The sequence below is a fragment of the Malaclemys terrapin genome, chromosome 4 (assembly GCF_027887155.1).
Source record: "Malaclemys terrapin pileata isolate rMalTer1 chromosome 4, rMalTer1.hap1, whole genome shotgun sequence".
Lineage (NCBI taxonomy): Eukaryota > Metazoa > Chordata > Testudines > Emydidae > Malaclemys > Malaclemys terrapin.
The window spans coordinates 85,430,788-85,444,285 of record NC_071508.1 but is presented as its reverse complement, the minus strand read 5'-3'; positions in this window follow the sequence as shown (position 1 = coordinate 85,444,285).

The following is a 13,498-nucleotide window of genomic DNA, read 5'->3' as shown; positions in this document are numbered from 1 at the left end:
TGTCCCGCCCCTCCAATGGTTTCTAGCTTCCTTTCGCACCATTTTTCCAACTGTCATTCTTTTGTAGTGCACACCAGCATCTGCCATGAGAGAGGATGGATCCCGCACTTCTCTCCTATGCTCTGCTAGTTGTTGTGAGGACACTGCGCATGGCAGCACAGCTACTCAGAGTTACTCGCAAAGTTAACAGGCTGAATTGCAGGCACCTGAGTGTGATATGGACAGCAGCAATGTATCAGTGCTTTGTGCATTCACAGAGCAGCTGCATACGGTAGACCGTCGCTTTTGGGCTAGGGAAACAAGCACCGATTGGTGGGATCGCATCGTCATGCAGGTGTGGGATGATGACCAGTGGGTACAGAACTTGAGGATGTGTAAAGCAACCTTCAGGAGCTATGTGCTGAGCTGTCCCCCGACCTGCAGCACAAGGACACCAGATTGAGAGCTGCCCTTTTGGTAGAGAAGCGTTTTGCAATCAGTGTGTGGAAGCTGGCAAATCCGGACTGATACCGGTCAGTTGCAAATCAATTTGAAGTAGGAAAGTCCACTGTTGGGGCTGTATTACTCCAAGCATGCAGGGCAATAAATCGCATCCTGCTGCGGAGGACCATGACTCCGGGAAATGTACATGAAATAATGGATGCCTTTGCAGAGATGGGTTTCCCTAACTGTGGCAGGGCGATTGATGGCACACACATTCTAATTTTAGCGCCAGACCACCTTGCCTCTGAATACATCAGTAGGAAGGGATATTTCTCCATGGTGTTGCAGGCGCTTGTGGATCACCAGGGGCGTTTCACGGACATCAATACAGGCTGGTCTGGAAAGGTGTATGATGCACGCATCTTCAGGAACAGTGGCCTGTACAGAAAGCTGCAGGCGGGGACTTTCTTTCCAGACCACAAGGTCACAGTGGGGTTTGTGGAAATGCCCATAGTAATTCTGGGAGACCCGGCTTACCCCTTACAGCCCTGGCTCGTGAAAACTTACACAGGGCACCTGGACAGCAGTAAGGAGCATTTTAACAACAGACTGAGCAGGTGCCAAATGGTATTCAAATGTGCCTTTGGCTGTTTGAAAGCTCGCTGGAGGTGTCTCAGTGGCAGGCTAGACCTTACCAAGGATAATATTCCCGTGGTCATAGCCACGTGCTGCACTTTGCATAATCCGTGTGACTCTAAAGGTGAAATGTTTGCTCAGGTGTGGAGCACTGAGGCAGAGCGTTTGGCTGCACTAGGCTTTTTTTTTTTTCCTGAAAAAAGTCACATTGCAGTGTGTATGCTATCGCTGTTTTGTCGCCAAAAGGTAGTTTTGGGTGACAAAACTTGCCAGTGTAGACAAGCCCTAAATCAGGGGTTCTCAAACTGAGGGTCAGGACCCCTCAGGGGGTTGTGAGGTTATTAAATGGGGGGGGGGGGGTCGCAAGCTGTCAGCCTCCACCCCAAACCCTGCTTTGCCTCCAGCATCTATAATGGTATTAAATATATTAAAAATTGTTTTTAATTTATAAGGGGGGGTCGCACTCAGAGGCTTGCTAGGTGAAAGGGGTCACCAGTACAAAAGTTTGAGACTCCCTACCCTAAATGAATAGAGCAGGAGACAGTAGATGCAATGAATGCTTGCACATTAGAGGGAGCATGGAGAAAGAGGCTAGAAAGAAGACACCTTAGAGTGCTATCTCTAATGAGCTTAGTTTAGAAAAGTGTTTATTCCTCTGTATTGTACCCGTCCAATTTAATCTTACTGACTGATTGCTTATTTCAGTCAAATTACCACACTGAAAGTCCTGAAGAAAGGAGGCTAACTACTTGTAATTGCTGGGAAAGAACCAATTTGAACTAAAATGACTTTTTTAGAAGTCAGAATGCAGGTGTGATTGTTTCAGACAGTAGCAAAAAAATCACTCATGTTGTAGACAATGGAGTGGGACAGCTTTCTCTTGTGGTAGCCAAATATTAAAGCTCAATCCTGTTGAATTAATTGAACTGCCTAAGGGACTCTTGGCTTTCAAAAGAGCTACTGTGATATAAGCCTTAAAATCCATTCCATTAGCTCTAAACTATTAGAAGAAGTTGCCATAATAAACCTAAATTAACAGACCTATGTTGCATGGCCAGTTAACTTCCCTGGATTTTCCCCATCATGCACAAAGGCAGCTAGCTCTGATCTACATCTTTCAAAGACATCCATATTTACTTTTTTGACTGATGCTTTGAGCTTTAATAATGTCCAGATAGGCTTGAATCTCCTCCAGCTAAAACCAAAACTAAAGGAAGACCTGTTAAATGATCTAGTCCAGTGGTTCTCAACCAGGGGTACGCAGAGATCTTCCATGGGGTACATCAACTTATCTAGATAGTTGCCTTATTTTACAACAGGCTACATAAAAAGCACTAGTGAAGTCAGTACAAACTAAAATTTCATACAATGACCTGTTTATGCTGCTCTATATACTGTAATGTAACTATATTTATATTCCAATTGATTTGTTTTATATTTGTATGGTAAAAATGAGAAAATAAGCAATTTTTTCAGTAATGTGCTGTGATTCTTTTATATCTTTGTCTGATTTTGTAAGCAAGTAGTTTTTAAGTAAAGTGAAACTTGGGCGTACCCAAGACAAATCAGACTCCTGAAAGGGATACAGTAGTCTGAAAAGGTTGAGAGCCACTGATCTAGACCATGCCCTGTGAGCCATTGCAGAATGGTTTCCCACAGAATAATCTTCAGTGTTCTCTCCAGTCTGTTATAATGGCTTTGCCCACTTTGAAAACTAAAACCATGATCAAGAAATATTTCCTTACTTATTTTTCTTAGCTTGAACCTCTTGCACCACCCTAAATGATTCCATCCTTGCCATTCGCACCCTCCCAATACTTGGCAACAGCTCACATATTATTGACCACTACGCTGGTCAGTTTGGCCAAACTATAATTAGATCTATTAGCCTCCCCGCCCCTGTAGTACCTGGGGTCTCTAAAATATTAATGAATTTATCCTTACAAATACCCCTGTGAGGCCGAGAGGTAGGAAGTTCTATAGTCTGTGGGGTAGGGAAGTACCAGTTCTCCAAAATTCCAGTCCAGTGCTTTAACCACATGACCATTGTTCTATCATTCTCCATAAACCATTTCCTCCAGCTCCTTAATTTCTGTTATTGCTTTTTGATGAATGACCTTGGCTTTGTTGTACAGGTTTGTCTAAACCCAAGAACTACCTGAAAAAGCTGCTGAGGCACAGGGAGAAACTTGGACAAAACATTTTATCCCTTTATTACTAAGCACATTCAAATGACACTAGTATTGTTTGTCATCCTCTCCTACTGCTTGACTTCATGCAGGGAATAATCTTCTGTCTGGGGCTCTGTGACATTCCCCAAAGGTACCAAGGGTTGTGAGGCACCTCACCACCATCTGCTCTTAGTGTGTGTCTGGCTGCTGTGGATCAGCTCCCTGAAAACACTAGCCTCTGTCAATACAAGACCTTCCAGGCCTCCACAGCCTCTCTCTCTCTCCATACAAGTTAACAATAGATACGCACAACAGCAGAGTCCCCCGTGTTCAGTTTAGTGTCTAGCCCCTTATCCACTGAACACTCAGACACCAGGCCTGTGTTCCCAAACAAACACGGCAGCTTACTTACCTTAGAACATAGCTTCACTGAACATGCAGCACTTAGATATAGTGAAAACAAGAATGTTTATTATAGATTCATAGATTCTAGGACTGGAAGGGACCTCGAGAGGGCATCTAGTCCAGTCCCCTGCCCGCATGGCAGGACCAAATACGGTCTAGACCATCCCTGATAGACATTTATCTAACCTACTCTTAAATATCTCCAGAGATGGAGATTCCACAACCTCCCTAGGCAATTTATTCCAGTGTTTAACTACCCTGACAGGAACTTTTTCTTAATGTCCAACCTAGACCTAGACCTGCAGTTTAAGCCCATTGCTTCTTGTTCTATCCTTAGAGGCTAAGGTGAACAAGTTTTCTCCCTCCTCCTTATGACACCCTTTTAGATACCTGAAAACTGCTATCATGTCCCCTCTGTCTTCTCTTTTCCAAACTAAACAAACCCAATTCTTTCAGCTTTCCTTCATAGGTCATGTTCTAAAGACCTTTAATCATTCTTGTTGCTCTTCTCTGGACCCTTTCCAATTTCTCCACATCTTTCTTGAAATGGGGTACCCAGAACTGGACACAATACTCCAGCTGAGGCCTAACCAGAGCAGAGTAGAGTGGAAGAATGACTTCTCGTGTCTTGCTCACCACACACCTGTTAATACATCCCAGAATCATGTTTGCTTTTTTTGCAACAGCATCACACTGTTGACTCATATTTAGCTTGTGGTCCACTATAACCCCTAGATCCCTTTCTGCTGTACTCCTTCCTAGACAGTCTCTTCCCATTCTGTATGTGTGAAACTGATTTTTTCTTCCTAAGTGGAACACTTTGCATTTGTCTTTGTTAAACTTCATCCTGTTTAACTCAGACCATTTCTCCAATTTGTCCAGATCATTTTTAATCAAAGAACAGAGATTCAAGAGATGAGTAAGAATATTGGGAACAAACAGTTACATACAAAAGACAATTATAACATGCTTTCTAGAGCACAGAAAACCTTCAGTCTGCAGTTAAAGAACAGGTTTCAAGCACTTGCAGACCTTGAAGAAGAGGAGGGAAATGCAGATGAGGAGCTCAACAAGAAGTGGGACAAAGTAACAGCAATGTATAAACAGACCAGTAAAGCCTGTCTAGGCTACAGGCAGAAGAGAAGGAAGGAGTGGATTACACCCAGCACATGGAATGCCTTAGAAACCAGACGAGCCCTGAAGAAAAAAGTTTCAGACACAAAATCCCAGAAGCTAAAGGACAAATACCATGAGCAGTACAGCAAGGCACACAGGAGGTCAAACGCCTTGTGAGAGCAGACAAACGGCATTATATTGATAATCTGGCAACACAAGCAGAGGATGCAGCTGCTCGTGGTGAACAAGGGACAGTCTACAAAATGACGGGGTAAACAGCAGACACCAACAAACACTCTCTTCAGGAACAAACAGGGCTACCTACTAACAACCAAAATAGAACAAGAAATGAGCTGGACAGAGCATTTCAAAGAATTGGTGAACAGGGAGCCACCTAAAGAGGAAGCAAACATCCAGGAGGCAGAAGAAGATCTTGATATCAACACAGACACCCCAACTAAGGAAAAGATCATTCAAGCTATTAAATCCTTAAAAAATGGGAAAGCTCCTGGCAAGGATAACTTGAATGCAGAATTGTGCAAGGTAAATCCTAAATTAGCAGCATCTATCCTGGCCCCCTCTATTTACATCAGTCTAGGAAAGGGGAAAAGTGCCAGATGAGTGGACCACTGGGGGTTATAGTGAAGATACCAAAGAAAGGAACTCTGTGATTGTAATAACTGGCGTGGCATCACACTTTTATCTGTGCCAAGCAAAGTATTGTGTAAGATAATAGTCCAACGTACATCAGAGGCAGTTGATAGCGTTCTCAGAAAAGAGCAAGCTGGTTTTTGGAAAGGGCGTGGATGTACAGACCAGATCTTCACTCTACGAAACACACTAGAACAGTGCTTAGAATGGCAACAGCAACTCTGCATAAATTTCATAGACTTTGAGAAGGCTTTTGATAGCATTCACAGGACCAGCCTATGGCACATTCTGTGCGCATATGGAATTCCTTTCCGTATAATCAACGTCTTCAAAAGCTTCTATTTCAACTTTACATGCAGTGTTGATCACAGTGAGCTCGGTTTTGAAGTCAAAACAGGAGTACGTCAGGGGTGTGTCACGTCTGCAATCCTCTTCAACACTGCCATCAACTGTATAATGCAGCATACAACAGAAGACATGCCAAGAAGCATTAAATGGACACTCTTCTCATTCCTTGAAGACCTGGACTTTGCAGATGATATCACTTTATCACGTACCCAACACCATATACAAGAAAAAACAACTCCACTCAACGCATTCAGCCAGAAAATTGGACTGAAAATCAACTGCAATAAGACAGATATGACCTTTAATATTGCCTCACCATCACCAGTATGGATAGAGGATTATGTTCTCACCAATGTAGAAACATTCACATACTTGGGCAGCACCATCAGCCAGGACATCCAGAACAAAATCAATAAATCCAGGAACACCTTCAGGAGCTAGTGCAGAATTCTGAGAATGAGAAAATATGACATGTCCAAACTGTCTTCATTCCATACAACCTGCCTCAGAAAAATCCTCCACATCTTTTGGCCCAGAACAATCTCAAACCAAGATCTATTGATACAGCGCAGCTAAGAGGATCTAAGCACCATCATTGCCAGGAGGTGTTGGAGATGGATCAGTCATGTGCTTCGGATGGAAACTGATTCCATCACCAAAGTAGCAATAAGATGGACACTTGAAGGCAAACAAAAACGAGACTGTCCAAAAACAACATGGCGAAGAGCTGTGGAAGCCGAGCTAAAAAACCTGGGGCACAGCTGGGGAACCATTGAAAGACTTGCCAGAACCAGACAGGAGTGGAGGAGCTTCGTCACTGCCCTAAACACCAGAGGCATAATAGGAACATGATGATTCTAGAGCATAAACTTAACTAACAAGGCATTCTTCTATTTACTAAAAGAAAATTTACCCCAAGTTCTTCGTTACCCGCACAAAATTTTCTGTTACTCGCACACTCAAGGGCACCCACCTTCACCCAGTTCTTAGGGCTCAAGGCGAAAAGCACCTAAATTTACCCCTCCGTGGGCTCTGGGCAAACACCCTTTCCCTGTGGACTCAGGACTTAATCTTTTGTGGGTTTACAGGGTCTTTTACTAGTGAAAGAGCCTTACACAGTAATATACTACATAACCTTTATTTATTAACAATCACCAAAAACAGACTGCACACGCTACACATACAGTGCTCACCACTCCCAATAAGACAGATGAACTTTTCTTGATGGCCAGTCAGGATCAGGTCCATCTGAGGGACTCCAGTTTCTGCACAGTGTGATGCTGTATCCCATAATGCTTTATGGGAATATGACATAACTGGAATATGTTTTGTGCTGCCTGTGCCATGTAACATATTTTTGTAAAGGTTATGGTCTACTATATCTATTCATCCTATTTGTACACATATAGCATTTTGTACTTGAGGTTAAGAATATTGGCTGTATACTTGCTTGATTTCTAAGTAACCTCTAAGGCATTTGGTCAGCTTCTTTAGGAAGGAATTAGTAAATCCATTGTGGGGATTGCGGTGATGCAAGTGTGCAGGGCCATTACTTGTGTCCTGCTAAAAAGGACTGTGACTCTGGGCAATGTCTGAGAAATAGTGGATGGTTTTGCAGCAATAGGGTTCCCTACCTGTGGTGGAGTGACAGATGGCACGCATATCCCTATTTTGGCACCACACCACCTTGCCACGGAGTACATCAAGAGAAGGGCTACTTTTCTATGGCATTGCAAGTGCTGGTGGATTACCAGGGTCATTTCACCTACATCAACATGAACAGGTCAGGGAAGGCACATGACAAACGCAGGGACTTTTCCAGACCAGAGGATTACCAAAAGGGATGTTGAAATGCCAGTAGTGATCTTGGGAGATCCAGCCTACCCCTGGGTGGGAGACTTTGAAGGACCATGATAACAATGAGCCACAGTAATGTGTGTTGCTCTAGTGTGCTGCACCTGGCATTTTTTTCTTTGTACCCCAGTATGCACCTTGTAATGAGAGCTCTGTATGTGGTAATATAATACTGCAAATGTACCTATTGCTATTATCTGTGAAATGATGCCAACCCCAGCCACCATATCTTGTGAACTAATAAAGATGAATTAAGTTTCCATAAATAGACTTTTATTCTGAACCCATGCAAATAGACATAGTTAAAGCAGAACAAAACTTTATAAATACAGGGACAAGAACCTTTGAAGGGGAAAGAACAGTCACTTCAATTTCACAAACACTCTCCCCCAAGTGGAGTGGTAGGGGTATTGCACAGGCCCCAGATGCCATGTGGATTGGGTGGGAGGGCGTGTAGAGAGGTGCCAAAATGCAGTTCCCTATTGGCTGCAGGGGGAGGCGAGCATGGACCTATTGAGCTTGAAGGTCAGTCAGAGACCAGAGCATGTCTGTTTGCTCCCTGAGAAGTACTATCATCTCTTGCTGTCCGTTTTTCCTGTCCTCACTATCCCTGTCCATTCTGTCCTCAAGTGTAATCCTCCAAGCCCTCTGTTTGGTATCCAAAGCACCAGAGGCTTGCAGGATCTCCTGGAACATGTCTTCCCTTGTCCTCTTCAGACTCCTCCTTACCTGGCTAAGCCACTCCACGGGTGTGGATGGAGAGACCCTCAAGACCGCATTTGCAACTGCAAAAGAAACAATAGATAAACTATTGAGTGCATTCACTCCCCACTTTATCCACACAAGTAACAAGCACTACTTTCTCACTTCTGCTTGGGATTCATAGATCATAGTGGAATTCCCAGCCATGGTGTGGATAGCCGGGGGGGTGGAGGGGACAGCTGGACACTGCGGTGGACCTCACAGGCATAAGTATATGCGGATAGAGCCAGTGAACTGAATATTGGCAGCATTTTCCACAGACAATGGTGTCTTTAGCTGATATCTCACTCCTGAAGATAACAGAAACTGAAAGGGAACAACTCCTGCACGCATCTGGCTGCAGACTGGATCCGTATGCTGCTAGCCTGTGTGCTGCAATGATGCCTGGTGTGGGAAAGTGTCCTACTGTGGCGGAAGAAATAAGGCAGCCTTTTGTCAGAGGATTGCAGACTACCTCCAGGAAAGCTTCCTTGAGATCTCTATGGAGGATTCAAGGGCCATCCCAGTGCACATAAACAATTTGTTTTGCAAGGGCCCCTCTGCCTAACTGTTGGCAAGCAGATAGCAAATCTACCTCTATTGGTTATTTCACTATCTCTTATAGCATGATTAAAAATGAGTAAATGAACAGATGTGTCCTGGCAATATCAAAGCTAACTGCATACTTACCAGAGGTTCCTACCCCTGCATCAAGCTTGCCTCCTCCTCTTCCAACACCTCATCCTCAGGGTTCACTTTGGTGGCCTGTGCCTCCAGCTCCCCTGAAGTATCCACAGGGCCCTTGTGGTGATGGGGGGGGTGTCGCTGCTGAGGATGACATAGAGCTCCTTAGAGAAGCTGCATGTCTGCGGCTCTGCATCAGCGTGACTGTTTGCCTTCCTTGCCTTCTGGTACGCCTACTGCAGCTCCTTGATTTTCATGTGGCTCTGCTGCATGTCCCTCTGGTAGCCCTTCTCCCGCTCCCCTGAGTGATCTGCTCATCAGATCTGACATTTCTATGGCTAGATTGGAGCTGTGCCTGCACAGCCTCTTGTCGCCACAGACCCAGGAGATCCACCACCTCCTCTGTGTACTCCAGGCAGGAGAGCGTTTGCAGCGTGGAGCCCGCAGGGTCAGCTGGGTAGTTGGTATGTGAACATTCTGAGACGAGCAAACAGAAAATGGAATTTAAAATTTGTGGAGCTTTAAAAGGGAGGGTCGTGTTCTTATGTACATGGTTGCCAGGCAGCAGAGTTCAAAACGGTGACCAGAGCAGTTATGATGGGGCACTGTGGGACATCTCCTGGAGGCCACTAAAGTAGACATGAATAATGCAGTGTCCACAGACATTGCATCGACTTAACTACATCGAACTAAGCACTATGCCTCTCGTGGAGATGGAGTTATTACGTTGCAGTAGTGGGCGAGTTACATCAGTGGAAGCAACATAGTAGTGCTTACACAGGTTGATGGAAAAAAAGCAGCTTTGCATCAACCTAACTCTAGAGTGTGTAGACGAGGCCTAGCCGCTGTATTGTTTAATCCTGCTAAGCACATATTATGAGCACTTTGTTTACACTAAGACTCCCACCAGTGATGACCTGCTGAATGATCTTGAGCAAATCACTCCACCTTAGTTTCCCCATCTGTAAAATGGGGATAAAGAGAAAAATACTTGCTGTCCTTTATAAAATAATACTTAACTCCTGCAGATTTCAAAGTCTTATTATTATTAGATTAGGGGTATACTATGAACAGAGGGAAGATTGGTAGGACTATATAGGTACAGCAGCACTCTATTCTGAAAAGAACATAATTTCAGTAAATCATAACTATCCCCTTACAGTGACTTCTGATGCCTTCTTAAGCTCCCTGGGCAGGGCTCTCTTTTCTGTACAGAACTCTTCTCAGCCTTGATTTGTCCTGAATCCTCTTTGAAATGAGTTTCTCCAGCTGTCTCATAGTTTAGGCAATCAAGGAGAAAAGTCCTCTAGTCACAGTGAGATACCCAGTCATCTCCCTATACCCTCACCAGATTCTGCCTCTCCGGCTCTCCCTGTGTCTTCTTTCCTGCCCCATCCCCTTTCCTTTTGTAGCAGAGTAGTGCTGATCTGCCAGGAAGGAGACACAATGAATAGCTCCCCAAAGGTCCAGTTTGGAATTACACCTTCCATGTGAGCTCTACCATTGAAAAACTCACATTATCACAGTTCTATGCATACTCCGAGGCCATGTCTGTACTCTGCATACACCAACACTGGGAACAGGACCTCCTTCTGCCATAGGTATGTGGCGATTATGGTACTAGAGCTGGAAATAGAACCCAGGAGTCCTGACTCCCTGTCTAGTATTTTAAGCACTTGACTACACTAGTGGACAAATGTATCACAAAACCCAAGATATACCTGAGATACATCATTGATATTTTTATCTTCTGGACAGATGACTTAAACGTCCTTATAGATTTCCACCACTACTTCAACAACTACCACCTGTCCATTAAACTCTCTCTGACACACTCCCAGATCAACAATCAACTTCCTGGACATCATGATCAGCTTCACCAACAGAACCCCTATAGACATCTATATAAAATAAACCCACAGATCACTACACCTGCATTCATAGATCCAGTCACCACCCCAAACACACCGAGGATATCTATTCCCTACAGTCAGTAACTAGATACAACAGAATATGCTCCAAGGAGAAAGTCCAGGATATACACCTTAATACACTCAGAACTGCCTTCTTCAAAAAAGGACACTCCGTCGGAGAAGTAGATGGCATCATGGAGCAGGCCACCCTGATACCAGTCAGCTCTGTGGTTTTGGAGAACCAGGGCGCAGTGTCTGGCCTGTCTGACTCATGAGGGGGGACACACACACCCCGGTCTCTGCTTGAACCAAGACCAATCAGAGAAAAGGCTTGTAGGGAGCAATGAAGGGCATTGGGACACACACCTAGAGACCCCTCCTGACAAGGCTGACCAGATTCAGACATCTCCATTTGCATACAGAATGGAGAGCAGAAACAACTCCCCTAGCCTCATCTACATGAAAGATGGGATGGGGATTAGCATACAGAATGAAGAACAGAGAACCAGACTGAACTCTGGGACCAGAAAAGCAGGGAAGCATTGCATCATGGGAATCTCTGCTCCAGATGTTCATGAACCTACACCTGCCCACACCCAGCTCAGCAATTATCAGACCAATTCTAGTAATGAATCCTTGATTGATATCCAAAATACTGAAGCAGCCTAGCTGCACTGTGAGCTCCCTGGAAGAAAACACCACCCGTAGCCAAGAGTGATCAGCTCCTATTGTCTAGCCTAAAGAAAACCCTTGAGTCATCAGTTTACCCATAAACAAATCTAGTGTTCTCCCTTGAACCACTGTTGTTTCTCTACAAACCCCCCTACCTATGTTCAAGTAAGGGTTCTGATGCTTAGATCCAAACTATGCGTCAGTTCCACTGGGACTCCATCTTCTCCTGACTGATTGTGCTGGGGGCTCTGCCTGTCTCCAGCCCTCAGGACCCTGAGCTACCATCATCACCTGGGAAACCCGACCAGTTCAAGCTTCATGGAGTGGGTGAGATTCCCTTTCTTTCTCTCTCTGTTTCCTTTCAACCTTAGGTATTAACCTTTAATAATGTATGTTATGTTGGTTTAGCCCTCCTTGTGTAGTTATCACTATTATTCAATAAATAACTTTTATGGTTATGCTGGTTGCTTCTCTCTCTTGCTCAACTTTTTTGTGTTTTTAGCTTCCCCCATTTACTCTGCAGCAATGCTTCTTTTACCTAAGCTAAAGATCCCTGCAGCACTGAAAATACTGTGGGATTTACTCATCAAGTAGGTTACTACCAGTACAATTGTGATGTGAGAGTGGGGATAGGGATGTGCTGAATCTGGGATACATAAGGGGGGTCAGCTTGAAAGTGCTGCTTGACCCGGCACATTGAGTCCAGGGACATATAAGGAGTCAGCTTGGAAGTGCTGATTGACCCGGTCCACTCAGACTTGCTCTGTTAATGTGTGTGTGTGTGTGTGTGTGTGTGCATCCAGTTCTGGGGCTGGAGGAACCCAGCCCTAGGGAACCTAGGTCCTGCAGGATGGCTTCATTGGGAGGGGACTTGCATAAGGGAGAAGTAGAGCTCCATATGAAAACACACATGACACAAGCAGTACATTGATAGAATTACAGAAACACCCACTCCCACCCCCAGAAGAGTAACCTGAATATATGAGCATACCCCAAAGTAACAGGCAAATCTGGTAACAACCCAAATACCCCAAGAGTACCTTCTTCAATACAGAAATAAAACACCCTCCAAATGCACACCCCTAGTTGTCATCTACCATCCCACTCTGGAACCCATATCATCAAACAACTACAACCCATACTCAATGGGGACCCCATCCTGAAAGAAATCTTTCCTGACCACCCTCTTCTATCCTTCAAACAACCCCCCAACTTTGCCAAGCTCATTGTCAGAAGCAAGCTGCCTACAAACCAGGACACATCAATTCAAAGCAGCACCAGACCCTGCCAGAACAACAGATGCAAATAGACATATCTCCACTGCTTCAATGAGCAATACCCCCCATAACACACCTTTCAAAGTCCTATATATGCCTATCACAACAGGTGGTGTACCTCACCCAGTGCACTAAATAACCCAATAACAACTACATGGGTGAAACTAGACAATCACTATGCTCTCAGGTTTCAGAGTAACAGCCGTGTTAGTCTGTATCCGCAAAAAGAAGAACAGGAGTACTTGTGGCACCTTAGAGACTAACAAATTTATTAGAGCATAAGCTTTCGTGGACTACAGCCCACTTCTTCGGATGCATATACTATGCTCTCAAATGAACTAACACAGGAAAATGATAAAAGACAAAAACACCACCTCACCGTGGGTGAACACTTTTCACAGAGCAATAATCATATAGCTGACCTATCAGTCCTCATCCTCAAAGGAAACCTGCACACCACTTTCAAAAGGCAAGCTTGGGAGCTTAAATTCATAACTTTGCTAAAAATCACTGAAGACACTAAAAATCATGGACTGAATAGAGACTGAATGATTTATAGTTTATTACAACAAACTATAACCCACTAACAACTCCTCCGGCTGCCCCT